The sequence below is a fragment of the Solanum pennellii genome, chromosome 11 (genome assembly GCF_001406875.1).
Source record: "Solanum pennellii chromosome 11, SPENNV200".
Classification (NCBI taxonomy): Eukaryota; Viridiplantae; Streptophyta; class Magnoliopsida; order Solanales; family Solanaceae; genus Solanum; species Solanum pennellii.
Genome location: NC_028647.1, coordinates 58345485 through 58367662, shown reverse-complemented (window position 1 = coordinate 58367662; position 22178 = coordinate 58345485). Strand labels below are relative to the sequence as shown.

The window sequence follows — 22178 nt, the reverse complement described above, 5'->3', positions numbered from 1 at the left end:
AGTAACCATGATGAGGTTTTACTTGTTCAAGCATGATCTTTATGTGGTTATTTTTGACCTGCGACTGTTTCCCGAATTGCTTTTCATCATTTAGAAGTCAAAAGACAAATTTGTTTCAACTTGGCTTATTAAAAATAATAATAATAATAATAATTAAAACTTGACCCTAGGCTTGAAACTTGGAATTTTGATAATTGAAACGTCAATTGACCTTAACATTAGGAACTTGATTGTATACTCGAGTAAGTTTCTGAGTGAGTTTAGAGTCTAGACTAGACACAAAGTAATGTGGATATTTTTCGTCTTGAAATCTTATTATGGACACTTATTTGAATAGATTGTTTTGAGTTGGAAGTTCAACAAAAAGGGAAGACTCAAGTTCCAAAGTGATTGTTCTACTATTTGAGGCAAGTGGATTTCTAAACTCTTGTTAAGCGTATGAAATTCGTGTATTTCCTTGTGTGGTGTTGAGAATGATTTGGAGACTTGTCGCTTATTTGTTAGTGTTGTATTCCTTGCTGTAAATTGTGTTTTGTTATCAAAATGGTTATCTCCTCATTTTCATTTGAGCATGTCAATTGCATTGTATCTGAGACATGGTTGTGGTAGGAGGATGTACCATTTCGAGGGTTGTATCGCGCGCCGCGATGGATATCATATTTCGAGGGACGTACCGCGCGCCGCGAAGGTTACTATTATCGAGGGTCGTGTCATGCGTCGCGACAGATGCATGGACAGATATGTCCCCCATGGGTCCCGGACTGAGAGACAGCGGGTGTGTATCGTTAGGGAAGACATGCATCACTATACTTGACATTGCATCTCATGGCATTGCACATTTTATTATTGATGAGTTTGAACACGTATTTTGCTGATCTTGTGAGTGTTTCTCTGTGAAGCTTGTGATTGTTGAATATTGAGTTGTTATTGAGAATGTGTAAACTGATAGAGTGTGGTTATTGAGTGGTGTGTTTGGTAAACTGTTAGGCTGTAGCGTGGAGGTTTAGATAGGGTGTAAGGAGTACCCGTATTTTGTTCACTTAACTTGTGTTTAGAGGTTTGCTTGTTGGGTACCGCGTGGTTTGGTACTCACCCCTTGCTTCTACAAATTTTTGTAGGTTACGAGCCCGGATTTTTGTGATACCTTCCATTCTCTTCGTTTCCGAGGCATCTTGTGGAGGATTGTGAGGTAGCTGCTTGTCATCTCAGCGAACTTTCCTACTCCAGTTTATGACTTTGTTTTTACTTGAAAGACAACTTCATATTAGACTTCTATTTTTTTTCAATTCTAATTTTTACATTAGAGGCTTGTGCACGTGACAACCTAGTTTTGGGGAATGAATTAATATGACTTGGTTTCATAATAGAAATTGTTGTTGGATTGTCATTTACTTCCGCACTTTGTTAGATTTTGGGTTTTAGGCTGACTTGTCTTGGTGGGATAAGACGAGTGCCATCACACCCATTTTTGGGTCGTGACAAAATGGTATCAGAGCCCCAGGTTCATAGGTCTCACGTGTATACAAGCCGAGTCTACATAGAGTCTCAAGGATTAGTACGGAGACGTCTGTACTCATCTCTGAGAGGCTATAAAGATTACTAGGAAACTTCCTTTTGTTCATTCTTTCTCATCGTGCGTAGTTACCTTCTTTAGTACTGAGTTGTTGTCTACTCTTTTGACAGATGACGAGGACTAGAACTAATGTTACTGGTTGTAGAGGGGAGGCACTTCCCGAGGCAGTTGTTGAGGCCCCAGCTAAGGGCAGGGGTAGATCTCGAGCTAGAGGTCGTGCTAGTAGTACGACAGTAGCCAGAGGTCGTGGACGTGGAGCAACACCAGTGAGAGGTAATGCTAGAGAGGTCTCAATAGAACCTCAGATTGATGGCAGAGAGGACCAGGTTTCTCCAGATCCTGTAGTCACACCCTTGCTTCAGGATACACTATTGAGGGTGTTAAGTGTGCTAGAGGGCCTTTCTCAGGGTGGTGGTGCGACTACCACACCATATGACTCTCGTACTAGAGAGGGTGCTCAGACCCAAGAGCAGCAGCAAGCTCCCGTTGTTCATGATACGATATGGCAGCTACCAGTGGATCCCGCAGTTCAGAATGATGTTGCACCTGCAGTTGGGGGTCAAGTTGCATCGATGGTTGTTCTGACAGAGGATGAGCAGCGTAGGTATGAGAGATTTCGAAAGATGGACCCACCTCAGTTTCAGGGTGGGAAGAGCGAGGACGCTCATGAGTTTCTAACTACCTGCCGAGAGTTACTAGAGGTGGTTGGATTAGCTGAGTCACATGGGGTTAGATATGCTACACTCCAGCTTCGTGGACCAGCGAGAGACTGGTGGAGGACTTATTCGGGATGTTTGCCAGTTGGATCTCCTCCAGTGACTTGGGAGCAGTTTGCTAGCGCATTCCAAGATCGTTTTATCCCATGGAGTGTGAGAGAGGAGAGTCGCTTGAGGTTTGAGAGTCTGAGACAGGATGGTTTATCGGTTACAGAGTATGAGGCGCGTTTTTGCCAGTTGTCTAGGCATGCGTTGGCCATTATTCCAAATGAGACAGAGAGGATCCGCAGATTCGTGAGGGGATTGACTTTCTCTATCAGGTCAGCTGTGTTTCGGACATCTAGGGAGGGGACTTCTTTCCAGTCCATTGTGAGCGCCGCCAAAGAGGTGGAATTGATGGAGAGAGAGGAGTTTGGGGACCCTAAAAGGGCCTGTATATCAGGCCAGTTTCATGGTGCCTCATCTGGAGGTAGGGGATCACAGAGAGTGAGTGGTTCTTTTCAGCAGCGGGGACCTATTCATGCATCTATGCCGACATTTGAGGGTGGCCAGACATCTAGGGGTTCTTATGGCCCAGGTCAGGGCTCGTACGGTTCACAGCAGCGACCTACAGGGCGAGGCAATTATAGTGGGTTTTCAGGGTCCACACAACAGTTCCCAGGTCAGAGATTTTGTTTTACTTGTGGAGATCCCGATCATCTAATGCGGCAGTGTACTTAACAAAGGGGTCGTGGTGGGCCTCGACCTAATTCTTTATTCCAGAGTAGACCACCAGCACCACAGGGTAGAGGTCGTGGCAGAGTTCAGTCAGGTAGAGGTGATAGAGTTTCTAGTAGTGGTGTTGCAGCTCAGCAGAGTGGGGGTAGAGGTACCACCAAGGATGGAGGTGGACGAGGAGGCCACTGCTATGCTTTCCCCGGGAAACCTGAGGCGGAGACCTCTGATGCTGTTATTAAAGGTATCATCCCTGTATGCCATCGACCTGCGTCTGTGTTGTTTGATCCAGGTTCTACATTCTCTTATGTGTCTACGTATTTTGCTGCTAAATTTGATATGATATGTGATAGCATGACTGTACCTATTCGTGTTTCTACACCCGTGGGTAAGCCTTTAGTACTGGATCGAGTGTATCGATCATGTCTTGTTTCTTTGGCTGGGTATTACACTTGGGTAGACTTAATCATTCTGTGGATGGTAGACTTTGATGCTATCTTGGGTATGGATTGGCTTTCTCCTTATCATGCTGTCCTTGATTGTAATGCTAAGACTGTGACTTTAGCAATGCCTGGTGTTCTGAGGGTTGAGTGGAAGAGTGTTAGTGGTTCTTATCCTAGAAAGATCATCTCTTTTATCCGTGCTCAGAGATTGGTGGAGAGGGGGTTTTTGTCTTACTTAGCTTTCATTCGGGATACTAGCGTTGAACCACCTCCCATGGACTCTGTTCCCGTGGTCCAGGAGTTTCCCGATGTATTTCCTTCTGATCTTCCAGATGTTCCTCCCGATAGGGATATCGATTTTGCTATTGATTTAGAGCCGGCTCCAGCAGAGTTGAAAGAATTGAAGGATCAGTTGCAGGATTTATTGAGTAAGGGTTTTATTCGCCCTAGTGTATCACCTTGGGGTGCCCCTGTATTATTTGTGAAGAAGAAGGATGGGACTATGAGAATGTGTATTGATTACAGACAGTTGAACAAGGTAACAGTGAAGAATAAGTATCCTTTTCCGCGTATTGATGACTTATTTGATCAGTTACAAGGAGCATCATGGTTCTCTAAGATTGATTTGAGGTCTGGGTATCATCAGTTGAAGATTAGGGCATCAGATATCCCTAAGACAGCTTTTCAGACTCGGTATGGGAATTATTAGTTCCTAGTGATGTCCTTCGGATTGACTAATGCCCCTGCAGCATTCATGGAGTTGATGAATGGGGTGTTTCGACCATACCTTGATTCTTTTGTGATTGTTTTCATCGATGACATCTTGGTTTACTCTAAGACTGAGGAGGACCATGTCCGACACCTGAGGATTGTACTTCAGAGGTTGAGAGAAGAGAAGTTGTATGCCAAGTTCTCAAAGTGTGAGTTCTGGCTTACTTCTGTGACATTCTTGGGACACGTGGTGTCCAAGGAGGGTATTAGAGTAGATCCGGCCAAGATTGAGGCAGTTAGAGGCTGGACGCGACCTACTTCACCTACTGAGATTAGGAGTTTTGTGGGATTGGCAGGCTATTATCGACGATTTGTTCAGAGTTTCTCTACTATTGCAGCTCCATTGACTAGATTGACTCGACAGGATGTGGGTTTCCAGTGGTCTGATGAGTGTGAGGAGAGCTTTCAAAAGCTCAAGACTTTGTTGACTTCTGCTCCTGTGTTGACTCTACCTGAGGAAGGTGTAGACTTTACTGTGTATTGTGATGCTTCAGGAGTTGGTTTGGGTGGTGTGTTGATGCAGAAGGGGAAAGTGATTGCTTATGCTTCTAGGCAATTGAAGTCCCATGAGAAGAACTACCCTACTCATGATCTGGAGTTAGCGGCTGTGGTATTTGTACTGAAGTTATGGCGTCATTATTTGTATGGAGTGCATTGTGAGATCTTCACTGATCATCGGAGTCTTCAGTATATCTTTAGCCAGAGGGATTTGAACTTGAGGCAACGGAGATGGCTTGAGTTGCTGAAGGACTATGATGTGACCATTTTGTATCATCCAGGAAAGGCCAATGTTGTGGCCGATGCTCTGAGTAGGAAGACTCCTAGCATGGGGAGTCTTGCAGCGCTTAGTATTGAGGAGAGACCATTGGCTAGAGATGTGCAGATATTAGCTAACAGTCTTGTCCGCTTGCAGATTTCAGAAGAGAGTGATGGGATGATTGCTTTTATTGAGGCTCGGTCTTCTTTAGTCGAGCAAATCCGTGCACACCAGTTTGATGATGAAAAATTATGTCTCATTCGAGACAAAGTATTGAGAGGAGAAGCTAAGGAGGCTGTCCTTGATTCTGATGGCGTCTTGCGGATCGGAGGCAGAATTTGTGTGCCCAGGACAGGCGATTTCATTAGATTGATTCTTGAGGAGGCCCATTGTACTCGGTATTCCATCCATCCGGGAGCGGCGAAGATGTATCATGATCTGAGTCAGCATTACTGGTGGTGTGGGATGAAGAGAGATATTTCAGACTTTGTTTCGAGGTGTTTGACTTGCCAGCAGGTCAAGTGTGAGCACCAGCGGCCCGGGGGTGTATCTCAGAGGATGCCTATTCCTACTTGGAAGTGGGAGCGGATTACTATGGACTTTGTTGTGGGTTTGCCTACCACAGTGGGTGGTTATGACTCTATTTGGGTTGTTGTTGATAGGCTGACCAAGTCTGCCCACTTCATCCCGGTTCGGGTGAAGTATACAGCAGAAAAGTTAGCTGAGCTATATATCAGTCAGATTGTGCGACTACATGGAGTTCCTATTTCTATCATATCAGATCGAGGTTCACTATTTACTTCTCATTTCTGGAAGGCATTACAACATGGTCTGGGTACTCAGTTAGATATGAGTACGGCATTTCACCCTCAGACAGATGGTCAATCTGAGCGGACCATTCAGGTATTGGAAGATATGCTTCGAGCGTGTGTGATCGATTTTGGTGCTAGATGGGATAAACATTTACCATTAGCGGAGTTTGCCTATAATAACAGTTATCACTCTAGTATCCAGATGGCCCCATTTGAGGTGTTGTATGGAAGACGGTGTAGGTCTTCGATTGGTTGGTTTGATTCGGCGGAGATGGACTCTTTGGATACAGACTTGCTTAGAGATGCTATGGAGCGAGTCCGTATGATTCAGTATAGATTATTGACAGCTCAGAGTCGACAGAAGAGTTATGCAGACCGGAGAGTTAGAGCCTTGGTGTTTATGAAGGGTGATCATGTTTTGCTCCGAGTATCACCCATGAAGGGTGTGATGAGGTTTGGAAAGAAGGGCAATCTTAGCCCTAGGTTCATTGGACCTTTTGAAATTTTGAGCCGAGTGGGAGAGGTGGCCTATAAGTTGGTCTTGCCACCTAGTTTGTCGGCAGTTCATCCTTTTTTCCATGTCTCTATGCTTCAGAAGTATATTCCAGATGAATCTCATGTGCTTTCACTTGACTCCGTGGAGTTGGGTCCAGACTTGACATTTGAGGAGGAGCCTATAGCTATTTTGGATAGGCAAATTCGAAAGCTTAGGACCAAAGAGATTGCTTCAGTGAAGGTGCAATGGAAGCACCGATCAGTGGGAGAGACAACTTGGGAGACTGAGTCTGACATGCGTGCCAGATATCCTCAACTTTTTGAAGCTTCAGGTAATTTCTTTTACTCTATGTTCGAGGACGAACATGATTTTTTGTGGTGGATAATGTAATGACCCAAAAGCTCCTCTTTAGAGTTTTGAATATTTGTTTAACTTAAGTTAATTAATCGATAGTTTATGGGCTAAAGTGATAATTCATTTAAGACCCTATACTATTTAGCCTTTATTTAATAAAATATGTGGATAAAACCTATCACAATTAGTACTTAATAAATTCATAAAAGGAAAAAAGAAGGAAGGAGAAAGACGGAACGGACGAAGGGTTTCGGCATCTTGCGAACTGCTTCAGGTACTTGCATCAAGTCTACATGTTCTTCAATAATTTCTACATATATATGCATGCCTGGAACTAATATTATATTAAAATGGGAGAGGAATGATTTGTCCATAAGGTTGTAGACTAAATAGGTGTCATATACCCCTTACTTTTTACACTTATCTTTGTACCAATTTTTGGTTTGCCTTTAATGTAGTGATGATTTGGCAGCCATTGCTTTTATTTTAGAATTAATCCTTAGGAAATAATAATTTAGAGATTATGAATAGGGATACAGTATGGTATTGTGACGGAACATTTGTATGGTTCAAGATTTTATCTGAAGCTCAAATCTGATATGAAGGTGTCTAGTAACCATGATGAGGTTTTACTTGTTCAAGCATGATCTTTATGTGGTTATTTTTGACCTGCGACTGTTGCCCGAATTGCTTTTCATCATTTAGAAGTCAAAAGACATATTTGTTTCAACTTGGCTTATTAAAAATAAAAATAATAATAATAATTAAAACTTGACCCTAGGCTTGAAACTTGGAATTTTGATAATTGAAATATCAATTGACCTTAACATTAGGAACTTGATTGTATACTCGAGTAAGTTTCTGAGTGAGTTTAGAGTCTAGACTAGACACAAAGTAATGTGGATATATTCGTCTTGAAATCTTATTATGGACACTTATTTGACTAGATTGTTTTGAGTTGGAAGTTCAACAAAAAGGGAAGACTCAAGTTCCAAAGTGATTGTTCTACTATTTGAGGCAAGTGGATTTCTAAACTCTTGTTAAGCGTATGAAATTCGTGTATTTCCTTGTGTGGTGTTGAGAATGATTTAGAGACTTGTCGCTTATTTGTTAGTGTTGTATTCCTTGCTGTAAATTGTGTTTTGTTATCAAAATGGTTATCTCCTCATTTTCATTTGAGCATGTCAATTGCATTGTATCTGAGACATGGTTGTGGTAGGAGGATGTACCATTTCGAGGGTTGTATCGCGCGCCGAGATGGATATCATAATTCGAGGGGCGTACCGCGCGCCGCGAAGGTTACTTGTATTTTCTTCTCTGTTCTTTTGTGGAGTGCAACAAGTGTACCATCGACTTCTACTCGCCCTCAGCTCTAGCCAGTCTCCAGCACATCAGAGTTTAGGGTGAGCTTTTAATTCTAGCTCGTGCTGGATTCTCTCATTCACGTCTTGATGTCTTTGAATTTCGGACATGAACAATCTTTTTGCTTATTTTGGTTTTCTTAAACACTCTTAGACTTGGTAATTTGAAAAAAGATGTCCTTGACGTGATGACTATCAGATTTTGGGATGATAAGTATTAAACTTTAGAAACTTATTTAAATTGGTTGCTTAATAGTTTTGGAGCTTCCACATTATTTATATTATTTATTGTTTAACTATTGGTATATGTTGGGGTTTAGATGTGTTGGTTCGCCCACCTAAGGAGGTAAGTGTGGGTGCCACTCACGACTCTTTTTGGGTCGTGACAAACTTGGTATAAGAGCATTAGGTTCGGTGATCTCATCACACAAGGACAAGTCTAGTAGAGTCTTGCGGAACGGTATTGGGACGCCTTTACTTTTCTTGGAGAGGCTATAAGACTTTAGGAAAACTTCATTCCTTCTCTCTTTCGTGCTATTACTTGGATCCAATTGGTATCTAGGTGATACAAATTGGTATCTGACCTTCTCACTCTATTTCGCATATGGTTAGAACTAGAGCAACAACTGTGCCAACACCAACACCGACAAGACAGGGTGCGTCTGAGCCAACCATTGGGGCTGTAACTCGAGGAGGAGCAGTGACAAGGGGTCATGGTAAAGGTCGCAGGAGGACGCCCACTAGAGGCAGAGGACAAACATCTGGTCCAGCTAGGAATAGAGCACTGACTCCTCCACCGACTGATGAGGTAGTGAGAGAGGGTGAAGAAGGGGAAAATGAGCAGATTCAGGATAAGGAAGTACCACCCCAGCCTACCCCAGAGATGATTAATCAGGTTCTTACTTATCTTAGCGGGTTATCTGATCAGGGAAAGACACCTTTGGTGTTTTTGGCACCAGCACCTCAGGTTCAGGGAGTACAACATGCAGCTGTTGTGGCTCCCCACATGGATGGATCATTGGAAGTAGGCACGTTTCTTCGATTGACTACACAGGTTCTATAATGACAGGTGATCAGCATGACCTTTTCATTAGGTTCTTAAAGTTGAAACCTCCAGTCTTCAAGGGTGCTGAATCTGAAGATGCCTACGATTTTCTTGTTGATTGTCATGAGCTGCTACATAAGATGGACATTGTAGAATGATTCTGTGTTGAGTTTGTGGCCTACCAGTTTCAGGGGATTCCAAGATGTGGTGGCGGTCGTATGTTGAGTGTCAACCAAAAAAGGCACCACCTATGACTTGGGCATAATTTTCTAACTTATTTATGGAGAAGTATATATTCCGGACTTTGAGGGATAGGAGGAGAGATGAGTTCCTGAGCTTAGAGCAAGGAAGGATGTCTGTTGCTGCTTATGAGGCCAAGTTTCGTGCACTATCAAGGTATGCCACTCAGTTTTGCTTCAGTCCACAAGAGCGGATTTGCCGCTTTGTGAAAGGATTGAGGTCAGACTTGCAGATTCCAGCCTTACAGGTAGCTGCTGCAGCAAAATCCTTTCAGGAAGTGGTTGATTTTGTGATGGAGGTAGAGGGGGTGATGCCAGAAGACTTCACCACGGCGTCCACATATAATAAGTTCCGTAAGGGAGGTGAGTTTAGTGGTTCTTACTCCAGAGGAAAGAATTCAGGAGGTTACCTCGCCCGTCCTATTCAGTCTTCATTGCAGTCTTCAGCTTGGGGTCCGTCGCAGACCAATCTGCCTTTTCCTTATTTTGGAGGTTATCTCCAGACTTCGTCATTTTCACAGAGACCTATACTTGATTCCAAGAATTGTTATGGATGTGGAGAGGCTGGACATATTAGGAAATATTGTCCAAAACAGAGTCACAAATCCCAGTAGTTAGAGGTAAAGGTGGTCATGGTAGAGGCCATTATTCTGGAGGACGTGGTGTCCAAGGTAATGGTGGTCACCAGTTCAGTTGGGGTGGCGGGCAGGATGGAACTACTGTAGCACAGCTTGGTAGGGGCAATGGACAGACAAGTGATAGGGCCCATTGTTATGCTTTCCCCGGGAGGTCTGAGGCAGAGACATCTGATGTTGTTATCACAGGTACTCTTTTGGTCTGTGATTGCATCTCTTCTGTATTGTTTGATCCTGGATCCACATTTTCATATATATCTTCCTTATTTTCTATTGGTCTTGATTTATATTGTGATTTGCTTGACATGCCTATTCGTGTCTCTACTCCTGTGGGTGAGTCTATGATAGTCGAGAAGGTGTATAGGTCTTGCCTTGTGATTTTTGTGGGGAGAAATACTTATGTAGATTTGATTATTCTAGAGATGGTTGATTTTGATGTAATTATGGGTATGACTTGGCTTTCTCCAAATTTTGCAATCTTAGATTGTAATGCTAAAATTGTGACATTGGCCAAGCCTGGGACAGATCCACTAGTGTCGAAGGGTGACTATATTTCCACTCCAGTTCGTATTATCTCTTTTCTTCATGCTAAGAGGTTGGTGAGTAAGGGTTGTTTAGCTTTCTTGGCATATCTCAGGGATGATACTTCCAAAGTGCCTTCGATTGAGTGTATTTCGATAGTCTGTGAGTTTCTGGATGTGTTTCCTGCAAACCTTCCTGGTATTCCACCGGATAGAGATATTGATTTTTGTATTGACCTGGAGCCGGGTACTCGCCCCATTTGCATTCCCCCTTATAGAATTGCTCCAGCTGAGTTAAGGGAGTTAAAGGCCCAACTTCAGGAGTTGTTAGGTAAAGGTTTTATTAGACTGAGCGCATCCCCTTGGGGTGCTCCTTTTTATTTGTGAAGAAGAAATATGAAGTTTTTGGATGTGCATAGACTACAGGCAGCTGAATAAGGTAACTATTAAGAACAAGTATCCCATTCCTCGCATTGATGATTTGTTCGATCAGTTACAAGGTGCTTGTGTCTTCTCTAAAATTGATTTGATATCCGGTTATCATCAATTGAAAATACGGGAAACAGATGTTCCAAAGACTGCTTTTCGAACCAGGTATGGGCATTATGAATTCTTAGTAATGTCTTTTGGGCTTACGAATGCCCCTGCTTCTTTCATGAGCCTGATGAATGGGATTTTTAAGCAATATCTGGACCACTTTGTTATTGTATTTATTGATGATATACTGATATACTCAAAGAGCAAGAAAGAACATGAGGAGCATTTGAGAATTGTATTGGAGTTGTTAAGGGAGAAAAGGATTTATGCCAAATTCTCCAAAAGTGTGAGTTTTGGGTTGATTCAGTATCCTTCTTGGGGCACGTGGTTTCTAAGGATGGAGTGATGGTGGATCCTTCTAAGATTGAAGCAGTGAAGAGTTGGGTAGCCTACTAATGTTTCTGAGGTAAGGAGTTTTCCTGGTTTAGCTAGCTACTACCGTCAATTCATCAAGGGATTTTCTTCTATTGCTTCCCAGCTGAAAAAATTGACTAAGCAAAATGTTCCATTCGTATGGTTGGGAGAATGTGAAGAAATCTTCCAGAAACTCAAGACCTTGTTGACTACTGCACCAATTCTTACCTTGCCAGTGGAAGGTAAGAATTTTATTGTTTATTGTGATGCATTTTATTCTGGTTTGGGTGCAGTGCTAATCCAGGAGAGGAATGTAATTGCTTATGGTTCGAGGCAATTTAAAGTGCATTAACGTAACTATCCGACCCATGATTTGGAGTTGGCTGCAGTTGTATTTGCATTAAAGCAATAGAGACATTATCTATATGGGGTCAAGTGTGAAGTTTATACAGATCATCGTAGTTTACAATATGTCTTTACTCAGAAAGATTTGAATTTGTGGCAGAGGAGGTGGATGGAGCTATTGAAAGACTATGATATTACTATTTTATATCACCTAGGAAAAGCTAATGTTGTGGCAGATGCTTTAAGTAGATAAACAGGGAGCATGGGTAGTTTAGCCCACTTACAAGTGTCTAGATGCCCATTGGCTAGAGAGGTTCAGACTCTGGATAATGACTTTATGAGGATGGAAGTACTAGAGAAAGGAGGATTTTTGGCCAGGGTGGAGGCAAGATCTTCTTTTCTTGATAAGATTAAGGGAAATCAGTTTGCTGATGAGAAGCTGAGCCGAATTCGAGATAGGGTATTGCGTGGAGAGGCTAAAGAGGCAGTAATTGATGAAGAAGGCATCTTGAGGATTAAGGGAAGGGTATGTGTGCCCCGTGTGGATGATTTGATTACACTATTCTTACAGAGGCTCATAGTTCAAGGTATTATATACATCCTGGTGCAACCAAGATGTATCGTGATCTAAAGCAACATTTTTGGTGGAGTAGAATGAAGCGTGACATTGTTGATTTTGTTGCCCAATGCCTGATTTGTCAGCAGGTAAAGTATGAACCGCAGAGGCCTGGAGGGACACTTCAGAGAATGCACATTCCTGAATGGAAGTGAGAAAGAATTGCAATGGATTTCGTAGTTGGTCTTCCAAAGACATTCGGTAAGTTTGATTATATTTGGGTAATTGTTGACAGGTTGACTAAGTCTGCTCACTTCATTCTGGTTAAGATGACTTACAATGCCGAGAAGTTATCTAAACTCTGTCTCTAAGATTTTTCAATTGCATGGAGTTCCACTTTCCATAATATCAGATAGAGGTACGCAATTTACTTCAATGTTTTGGAGGACATTACATGCTGAATTAGGTACTAGACTGGATCTTAGTACTGCATTTCACCCTCAGACCGATGGGCAGTCTGAGCGAACAATTCAAGTATTGGAGGATATGCTTCGTGCGTGTGTGATAGATTTTGGTGGTCATTGGGATAAATTCTTACCCTTGGCAGAGTTTTCGTACAACAATATCTATCACTCAAGTATTGATATGGCCCCATTTGAGGCACTGTATGGGAGGATATGTAGGTCTCCGATTGGTTGGTTTGATGCATTTGAGGTAAGACCTTGGGGTACTGATCTTCTGAGGGAATCATTAGAGAAAGTGAAATTTATTCAAGAAAAACTTTTAGCAGCTCAGAGTAGACAGAAGGAATATGCAGACCGAAAGGTTAGGGAGTTGGATTTTATGGAGAGTGAACAAGTCTTACTGAAGGTTTCACCCATTAAAGGTGTGATGCAGTTTTGTAAGCGAGGTAAGCTTAGTTCGAGGTATGTTGGACCATTTGAAGTTCTTAAGCGCGTGGGGGAGGTGGCCTATGAATTGGCCTTGCCTCCAGGGCTGTCAGGAGTGCACCCGGTATTTCATGTGTATATGCTGAAAAAATACCACGGTGATGGAAATTACATTATCCGTTGGGATTCAATTCTTCTTGATGAGAATCTGTCTTATGAGGAGAAGCCTGTTGCTATTCTAGATATGGAGGTCCGCAAGTTGAGATCAAAGGAGATTGCATCTATCAAGGTTCAGTAGAAGAATCGTCCAGTAGAAGAGTCCACTTGGGAGAGTGAGGTTGATATGCAAGAAAGATATCCACATCTTTTTATAGATTCTGGTACTCTTTCTCGCCCTCGCCTTTCTTCTAGTTTTCGTTCGAGGACGAACGATGGGTAAAATTGGTATCTATTGTAACGATCAATTTCGGTCGTTTTGAGCACTAGAACTTTTTATGGCAGAAAATACTTTTCGATAAATTCTAATGGGTGTTTTGGACTATTCATAATTATAATTATGAAATTAGGAGGGGTAGTTTTAATAATTAAGTTAGTTGGTGGTTAAAGGAGATAATAATAAAATAAATAAGGGGTCACTTTTACCCCATTATAATATTAAGGTATACAATTAGGGTGATAACTGATCTGTAGAAAGGAGGAAAAACAAAAGAGAAGGGAGGCGCACGAATCGTCAAAGCAAATTCACGAAGGGAGTTCAAGTGACCTTTTTCTTTTACTTTTCATAATTAGATTAATGGAATGTTTATGCTTTCTGGGTTAATATAGTAGCGGTGGCTATGAAAATTATCACGTGCGTGATCTTGTATAATTCAATTCAATTGTGTTATGTTGGAAATTCTGTCAACAAAACATATGTATAGAATATTTATTAAAGGCTATTGAAATCATGGTGAGTTGAGGAGTTAAAATATTATTATAAGGTGAATTAATTAGGAAGAGAGAAAACATACGTGTTTGATAATGAAGAATGGCGGCTCTGCCTTCAGGTAATGTTTCGATAGTTCTGATTAAATATTGTTTATGTACGGTTGTTGCTTAGTAAAATGGTTAATGTTTGTTTTATGGATACTATTATTACATTGGTGTGGGTTGAAAAGAGATTAGAGTATAAAATTTCTCATGGGTGGTGTGAATATGAATAACTTGATGGATAATTGTCTTTCGTTAATAGCCAGTAACTTAAATGGGTTGGACTTGGAAGAAATTTGTCGGAGTAATGGTTAAGGTGTGAATGTTAATCAATTTATTTAAATTAATGGCAAGATTAGAAGAAATAGCAGTGTTGTTAATTGATTGTAATCAATAATTTGCATGGATAGACTTTGATACTAGTAAGTTGTATCAAAGTGAAATTGTGTTCAAATTGACGTGGCAACAAAAGTGACTTCCACTTTTGTTTTTTTGATGTCAATTCAGCCATAAATTATCACCAACTGAATTAGGGGAAGATTATTATACAATTATAATGTGATGATTGGAGGAAAGTAAAATAATATAGCGACTTAGATGACAGAGATGATTTTGTGGTTAACACTAGTGGTCTATAATTAACTTATATCAACCTAAGGTTATTTTATTTTGTTCTATAAATTATATCGTCACATATTGAGATAGGTAATTCAATAGTATGTGTATCGAATTATTTCAATCCCATTAAAGTTATGCTAATGGGAGAAATTTGGACTTATCCTTAGGTTTGAACTTTAGGAATTGATTATAGATTTAGGTGAATTTTTGGGTCTTGGATAGACGTATAGTAATAACTTGGGTGTTTGTAGACTCATTAACTTACAAATGGTGCATATATACTTGATAGATTGGAAAGGTTCGGAGGCATTGAGTAAGGGAAAAGCATTGGAGAAGTAGTTACTTGACTTCAGTTCTTCGGTGGAGGTAGGTTATGGTTTGTTTCTATTTGATAGATAAACTCTAAATAGCGATTGATATGTATTAAGTGATATTGTAAAGTCTCCTATATACTTGATTGTGTGGTTGTATGTTTTGATTGTGTGGTTTGTGGTTGGCCTAAAATTATGAGACTGTTGAATTTCTAATTTTGAACCCTCTCTATTAAACTGATGCCTTGAATAACGAAGGCTTGATGAAATAAAATAATGAGATAATTGGATCGGAGTGTCACGTTTCGACACGGTATTATTGGATCGGAGTGTCACGTCCCGACACGGTATTATTGGATCGGAGTGTCACATTCTGACACGATATATGGGATCGGAGTGTCACGTTCCGACACAATAACATTAAAGGAATGGAATCCTGAAGTAACTTAATAAACTTAATCTCAAAGAATTTATTTTCCTAATGAGCATGGTGTGGAGGCATGAATCCTCATAGGTGTGCTTGATGTTGTGATTGATGATGTACCTATTATGGTGTTGTTGTCAATGGTTCATGTGTTTGTTGTTTTCTACCTGTTAAGTATTGTAGTTGATTTTATATTATTATTCAATATATATTGATTTCTTTTTTGAGTTGACCGATGATACCTACTCAGTACGTGTTCCTTGTACTGACCCTTACTTGTATTTTCTTCTCTGTTCTTTGGTGGAGTGCAACAAGTGTACCATCGACTTCTACTCGCCCTCAGCTCTAGCCAGTCTCCACCACATCAGAGTTCAGGGTGAGCTATTAATTCTAGCTCGTGCTGAATTTTATCATTCACGTCTCGATGTCTTTGAATTTCGGACAAGGACCATCTTTTTGCTTATTTTGGTTTTCTCAAACACTCTTAGACTTGGTAATTTGAAAATAGATGTCCTTGACGTGATGACTATCAGATTTTGGGATGATAAGTATTAAACTTTAGAAACTTATCTGAATTGGTTGCTTAATAAGTTTTGGAGCTTCCACATTATTTATATTATTTATAGTTGAACTATTGGTATATGTTGGGGTTTAGCTGTGTTAGTTCGCCCACCTAAGGAGGTAAGTGTGGGTGCCACTCACGACTCGTTTTGGGTTGTGACAGATCATCACAATATTATTATTGAGTGTACATAAACTGTCATTATCGCCATCTTGTGATTTGGTCTCTTTAATTTTTGACCTATTTTGTATAGTTTGTATCGCATTACAAATACATATGTATGATATGACCCTTATTTCTATATATGTTACTCTTCTCTGTAAAAAAATTCTTATCTATAGATGAAATATTTATTTTAAGTTTCGATCCAAGCCCTAGCCTCAAGTCCAAGTCCAAGTCTTCTATATTTAACATATAGTAATACAAATACGTACGTACACAATTACATGAGATCACTCATAATGTCAAGCTAATAGAGTGATAAAATAATAATCACCATAAATGTTCGGGAAGATTCCACCCTAAAAGGATTTTGAAGAATAGAATTCTTAACTCAATACTTAAAAATGTTACATAGACAAAGAAGATAACTAGTATATTTGCAATCTATAGGTACTGAATATATTCTACCTAATTCTATCACGGTGATTGAAGCTTGATTCAATAAAGTCATATTATTATATGGTGCACAAGTTAACATAAATACTCGTAATTGAAATAGTTATTGATAATTTTTCACTTCCCTCTTATGGAATTAGACTTTAACACTTATGATGTGTTGTTGAATAGTGTAAGATTTGATGCATTATCACTTGAATATATTCCGTCAGAAATATTATTGAGTTCTTTGTACAATCCTACTGTAACTACTTGGGATCTCATCTAGAAACGTCATCCTAAAATAATTTAAGCTTAACAGCCAAAATTTAAGGTTACATATCTCTAAATTTTTTAATGAACTATTCTTGTTCTAAAAGATATGAATTTATATATATTTAATTTGGTTTACTAAGTAATAAGTCTATCAAAAATCACATTTTTACTATAAAAGCCCGCTCTGTGTGATCTCCTAACAATGTACACTAATAACTTTATCCTAAACTGTATTTAATAATAATTACCAAAATTCAAGTTGACATATCTATAAACTTTTAAAAGCCATTCTTATCCTAAAATACATCAGTAATTATGAATTGGTATGTCAATTAATAAGTCCACAAAAAGATTTTACTATAAAAACTGAATGTAATTTATTTTTTCACATCCACCATCAGGAAAATTTTATATCTTTAGATACTCGTATGTTAATTTGTAACCAACTTGACAAGATTCAACTATTAATAAGCGAGAAAATGTGGTCAGTGCATCATATTATTGCTACGGACATTTTCAAAGAAGAAAGAGAAGAAGATCTTGACATAGCATGGACGAATACTGTTTTGCAACCATGGCTAGATATTGTAAAGATATTTCTCAAAAACGATCATCACAATATTATTATTGAGTGTACATAAACTTTCATTATCGTCATCTTCTGTTTTTGGTCTCTTTTATTTTTGACATATTTTGTACAGTTTGTATCACATTACAAATATATATGTATGATATGACCCTTATTTCTATATATGTTACTCTTGTCTGTAAAAAATATTCTTATCTATAGATGAAATATTTATTTTAAGTTTCGATCAAAGCTAAAGCCCCAAGTCCAATTCCAAGTCTTCTATGTTTAATATATATATTAATACAAATACGTACGTACACAATTACATGAGATCACTCATAATGTCAAGCTAATAGAGTGATAAAATAATCACCATAAATGTTCGGGAAGATTCCACCCTAAAAGGATTTTGAAGAATAGAATTTTAACTCAATAATTTAAAATATTAAATAGACAAAGAAGATAAAATAGTAAATTTGTAATCGATCAGTAACGAATATATTCTACCTAATTCTATCACGGTAATTGAAGTTTGATTTAATAAAGTCCTTATCTATTATTATATGGTGCACAAGTTTATATAAATACTCGTAATTGAAATAATTATCGATAATTGTTCACTTCTCTCTTATGGAATTAGACTTAACACTTAAGATGTGTTGTTGAATGGTGTAAGATTTGACGCATTATCACTTGATTATATTCCGTCAGAAATATTATTGAGTTCTTTGTACAATCCTTTTGTAACTATTTGTGATCTCATAACAATATACATCTAGAAACGTCATCCTAAAATAATTTAAGCTTAATAGCCAAAATTTAAGGTGACACATCTCTAAATTTTTTAATGAACTATTCTTATTCTAAAAGATATGAATTTATATATATTTAATTTGGTTTACTAATTAATAAGTATATAAAAATCACATTTTTACTATAAACGCCCAACTCTATGTGATCTCGTAACAACGTACACTAATAACTTTATCCTAAAATATATTTAATAATAATTACAAAAATTCAAGTTGACATATCTATAAACATTTAAAAGTCATTCTTATCCTAAAATATATTAGTAATTATGTAATTGGTATGACACTTAATAACTCCACAAAAAGATTTTACCATAAAAGCTTAATGTAATTTTTTTTAGATATCCACCATCAAAAAAATTTATATTTTTAGATAGTATATTCCAAGTCAAGCAAGGTTTCTACTTACTAGCTTTACAAGATTTTTTAATGTCTGACTTTATGAATTCACTATTATAAACTAATTTTTTTTTTTGTGTAGATAAGATGAATACCTTCATCAACAATGAAGAGTTCAACAACAAGAAAGTGATCTTCATAATGGGGACTACAGGAACGGAAAAATCCCATCTCTCTGTTGACCTTCCCACCCATTTTCGAGGAGAAATAACCAACTCGGATAAAATGCAAGTTTACAAGGGACTTGAAATTGTTACAAACAAGATCACACACACTGAGAGACAAGGTGTACGACACTAATTGTTAGGTATATATGTTTATTCTCAAGAATACTTATATCAAATGACTACCTAGATAATTTTATAGTAGTAATTGTAGATTCTAGTGAAAAATATACTTTACTATTAAAAATTATTTTCTTTCAATTCTGAGAAAGTTAATTTGATCACATTTTCTTAGGTGAAATTGTACCAGATTCAGACTTCACAACTAAAGATTTTTGTTTGCAAGCTGTCGTCTATATAGAAAAAATACTGAAGACTCAACGTGTTCCAATTATTGTTGGAGGGTCAAATTCGTATGTTGTAAAATTTGTGGAAGATCCTTGTTCATATTCAAATATAAGTATGATAGTTGCTTTATTTGGATTGATGTTGAGCAATCAGTCTTGAATCGTAGAGTTGGCATGAGGGTTGATCAAATGGTCAAAGCAGGTAATTTTTGTAATTATTTTATGTATCAATCAAGATATACTATCATGCAGCTAGCTAAAAATTTTTCTTATATAATTTTCTTAATAATACTTTTGGCTATCAAATATATGTTCTACTAAATAAAACTCTTCAATGAATTTGTGTTGCATGCAGGTCTAGTGGATGAGGTACGACAGATATTCATTCCAGATGGAGATTACACCAAAGGAATCCGACGGTCCATCGGTGTCCCTGAAATGGACAGATTTTTAAGGGAAGAAACAAATATAGACGGAGATGATGAATCAAAGCAGATGATTCTTCAAGCTTCAATTTCAAGTATAAAGCGTAATACTCGTACGTTGATTTGTAACCAACTTGACAAGATTCAACGATTAATAAGCGAGAAAATGTGGTCAGTGCATCATATTATTGCTACGGATGTTTTCAAAGAAGAAAGAGAAGAACATCTTGACGAAACATGGACGAATATTGTTTTGCAACCATGGCTATATATTGTAAAGATATTTCTCAAAAACGATCATCACAATATTATTACTGAGTGTACATAAACTGTCATTATCGCCATCTTCTGTTTTGGTCTCTTTTATTTTTTACCTATTTTGTACAGTTTGTATCGCATTACAAATATATATGTATGATATGACACTTATTTCTATATATGTTACTCTTGTTTGTAAAAAACTTCTTATCTATAGATGAAATATTTTTTTAAAGTTTCGATCCAAGCCCAAGCCCCAAGTCCAAGTCCAAGTCTTCTATATTTAATATATATTAATACAAATACGTACGTACACAATTACATGAGATCACTCATAATGTCAAGATAATAGAGTGATAAAATAATAAATCACCATAAATGTTCGGGAAGATTCCACCCTAAAAGGATTTTGAAGAATAGAATTCTTAACTCAATACTTAAAAATGTTAAATAGACAAAGAAGATAAAATAGTAAATTTTTAATCTATCGGTAATGAATATATTCTACCTAATTCTATCATGGTGATTGAAGCTTGATTCAACAAAGTCCTTATCCATTATTATATGTAGCACAAGTTAATATAAATACTCGTAATTGAAATAGTTATTGATAATTGTTCACGTCCCTCTTATGGAATTAGACTTAACACTTATAATGTTTTGTTGAATAGTGTAAGATTTCACGCATTATCACTTGAATACATTACCTCAGAAATATTATTGATTTCTTTGTACAAATCTTTTGTAACTACTTGTGATCTCATAACAATATACATCTAGAAACGTTATCCTAAGATAATTTAAGCTTAATCGCCAAAATTTAAGGTGACATATCTCTAAAAAATTTTAATGAACTATTCTTATTCTAAAAGATATGAATTTATATATATTTAATTTGGTTTACTAATAAATAAGTCTAAAAAAACCACATTTTTACTATAAAAGCCCTGCTCTATGTGATCTCCTAACAACGTACACTAATAACTTTATCCCAAAATAAATTTAATAATAATTACCAAAATTCAAGTTGACATATCTATAAACTATTAAAAGTCATTATTATCCTAAAATATATCAGTAATTATGAAATTGGTATGTCAATTAATAAATCCACAAAAAGATTTTACTATAAAACATGAATGTAATTATTTTTTTTGCACCCACCATCAAGAAAATTTTATATTTTTAGATAGTATATTCCAAGTCAAGCAAGTTTTCTACTTACTAGCTTTATATTTACAAGATTTTTAATGTCTGACTTTATGAATTCACTATTATAAACTAATTATTTTTTTGTGTAGATAAAATGAATACTTTCATCAACAATGAAGAGTTCAACAAGAAGAAAGTGATCTTCATAATGGGAGCCACAGGAACGGGAAAATCTCGTCTCTCTGTTGACCTCTCCACCCATTTTCGAGGAGAAATAATCAACTCGGATAAAATGCAAGTTTACAAGGGACTTGAAATTGTTACAAACAAGATCACACACATTGAGAGACAAGGTGTACGACACTATTTGTTAGGTATATATGTTTACTCTCAAGAATACATATATCAAATGACCGCCTAGATGATTTTATAGTAGTAATTATCGATTGTAGTGAAAAATATACTTTACTATTAAAAAATTATTTCTTTCAATTCTGAGAAAGTTAATTTGATCAGATTTTCTTAGATGAAATTGAACCAGATTCAGACTTCACAGCTAAAGATTTTTGTTTGCAAGCTATCGTCTATATTGAAAAAATACTGCAGACTCAACGTGTTCCAATTATTGTTGGAGGGTCAAATTCGTATATTGAAAAACTTGTGGAAGATCCTGTGTTCATGTTCAAATATAAGTATGATAGTTGCTTTATTTGGATTGATGTTGAGCAATCAGTCTTGAACCGTAGAGTTGACAGGATGGTTGATCAAATGGTCAAAGCAGGTAATTTTGGTAATTATTTTATGTATCAATCAAGATATACTATCATGCAGCTAGCTAAAAACTTTTCTTATATAATTTTCTTAATAATACTTTTGGTTATCAAATATATGTTCTACTACATAAAACTCTTCTTTAAATTTGTGTTGCCTGCAGGGCTAGTGGATGAGGTGCGACAGATGTTCATTCCAGATGCAGATTACACCAAAGGAATCAGACGGTCCATCGGTGTCCCTGAAATGGACAGATTTTTAAGGGAAGAAACAAATATAGACGGAGATGATGAATCAAAGCAGATGATTCTTCAAGCTTCAATTTCAAGTATCAAGCGTAATACTCGTATGTTGATTTGTAACCAACTTGACAAGATTCAACGATTAATAAGCGAGAAAATGT

The 22178-nt window shown here is 37.7% G+C and overlaps 1 pseudogene; it reads left to right on the top strand.

The window, feature by feature from the left end:
• The first annotated feature begins 2437 nt into the window (after positions 1 to 2437).
• LOC114074768 lies at positions 2438 to 9267 on the top strand (annotated as a pseudogene).
• The last annotated feature ends 12911 nt before the right edge of the window (positions 9268 to 22178 follow it).